A 2,546-nucleotide genomic window follows, 5' to 3' on the forward strand; every position below is an offset into this window, starting at 1 on the left:
GTTTCCCTGTCTAGTAAGGAAATTATGTTAAAGCTGCAGGCCTCCTCATAAGCCAAAATATTTCAAGAAATTCAATCTTTAGAAAAATGTATTATCATCATAAAAAAAAGATTCAATATGTAATGAATTATTTACATGTTATGTCCGATAATTGACTGATTTTGCAGTATCAATCACTATAATTGTACTGGTTACTAACGCCAGTAAGAAGTATATATGTATATTTTGACCTCTTTTTGTTAATTTACGTGTATTGTAAGTGTCGTTTGCAATGTTTAAATTACTTTCTTTGTTTATTTCACAGTATTTTACTTTTAAAAACATTTTCAAAATTTTCATGAAAATAAGCATGAACCTGGAGAGATACAATTTTCTCAGGATAAATATGTATAATTAATATGTTTCAACATTCCTCTATTGCAAATTTGTAGAAATAGTTCCAAGTTCTTTAAAGTGATGTAAGAAAACATTTCGAAAAGAGCATAATTTTAATCAAGAGGGCCATGATGGCCCTGGATCGCTCACCTGACACAACCGCATCCAAGCAATGTCTTAGACAAGCATCATGGCCAAGTTTGATGACAACTGAGTCAAACATGTGACCTCTAGTGTGTTAAAAAGATTTTTCCATACTTGGGCAATGTGACCTAATTTTTGACCGGACACGACCCATATTCAAATTTGACCTAGAAATCATCAAAATAACTTTCCTGACCAATTGCCAGGAAATTTGGATCAAAACTGCAGCCACTAGAGTGTTAAAAAGATTTTTCTATTTTTAGCTCCTGTGACCTAGTTTTTGACTGGACATGACCAATCTTCGCACTTGACCCTGACATCATCAAAACAACCTTCCTGACAAATTTCCAGAATATTTGGTTCAAAACTGCAGCCACTAGAGTGTTTACAAGCTTTTTCTATTTTTAGGTCCTGTGGCCTAGTTTTTGACCGGAGATGACCCATCCTCGAACTTGACCTAGAAATCATCAAAACAACCTTTCTGACAAATTTCCAGAATATTTGAATCAAAACTGCAGCCAGTAGAGTGTGAACAAACTTTTTCTATTTTCAGCTCCTGTGACCTAGTTTTTGACCGGAGATGACCCATTTCGAACTTGGCCTAGAAAACATCAAAACAACCTTCCTGACAATTTTCCAGAATATTTGAATCAAAACTGCAGCCATTAGAGTGTTTACAAGCTTTTTCTATTTTAAGCTCCTGTGGCCTAGTTTTTGACCGGAGATGACCCATCTTCGAACTTGACGTCGACTTAGAAATCATCAAAACAACCTTCCTGACAAATTTCCAGAATATTTGGATCAAAATTGCCGCCACTAGAGTGTTAACAAGCTTTTTTCTATTTTTAGCTCCTTTGACCTAGTTTTTGACCGGAGATGATCTATCTTCGAACTTGACCTAGAAATCATCAAACCAACCTTCCTGGCAAAATTCCAGAATATTTGAATCAAAACTGTAGCCACTAGAGTGTTAACAAGCTTTTTCTATTTTTAGCTCCTGTGACCTAGTTTTTTAACCAGATATGACCCATCTTCGAACTTGCTTTAGAAATTATCAAAACAACCTTCCTGACAAATTTCCAGAATAAAATATTTGAATCAAAACTGCAGCCAGTAGAGTGTTAACAAGCTTTTTCTATTTTTAGCTCCTGTGACCTAGTTTGACCGGAGAAACCCATCTTCGAACTTGACCTAGAATTCTTAAAAACAACCTTCCTGACAAATTTCTAGAAAATTTGGATCAAAACTGCAGCCAATAGAGTGTTAACAAGCTTTTTCTATTTTTAGCTCCTGTGACTAGTTTTTGACCGGAGATGACCCATCTTTAAACTTGACCTAGAAATCATCAAAACAACCTCCCTGACAAATTTCTAGAATATTTGGATCAAAACTGCAGCCACTAGAGTGTTCACAAACTTTTTCTATTTTTAGCTCCTGTGACCTAGTTTTTGACCGGAGATGACCCATCTTCGAACTTGACCTAGAAATTATCAAAACAACCTCCCTGACAAATTTCCAGAATATTTGGATCAAAACTGCAGCCACTAGAGTGTTAACAAGCTTTTTCTATTTTTAGCTCCTGTGACCTAGTTTTTGACCGGATATAATTCATCTTCGAACTTGATCTGTATTTCATTGAGACAAACATTCTGACAAAGTTTGACAATGATCCAATCAAAATTGTGACTGCTAGACTGTTAACAACCAAATTGTTGACGACGCACGACGCACGACGACGGATGCCGGACATAGCCCCATCACTATACCTCACTTTGACCACTTCGTGGACAGGTGAGCTAAAAATAAACTATTTATAGCAACAAAGAAGAAAATTCAGAAAAAATATGCTCAAATTGAAATTATCATGGAAACATGGTACTAGATATAATATGTCTTAAATTCAAATAGATCCATGACGAAAAAAGAAAGTTAAAGAATGAATAAATAAAGAATGAATAAGGAAAATTCAAAGTTTAAGGAGATCGTTTTTGAAATATGGACGCTTGGTAAACGTTGTCATATTATGA

This window comes from Ruditapes philippinarum, unplaced genomic scaffold (assembly GCF_026571515.1).
Source record: "Ruditapes philippinarum isolate M1 unplaced genomic scaffold, ASM2657151v2 ctg5305_1_1_1_1, whole genome shotgun sequence".
Taxonomy (NCBI): Eukaryota; Metazoa; Mollusca; class Bivalvia; order Venerida; family Veneridae; genus Ruditapes; species Ruditapes philippinarum.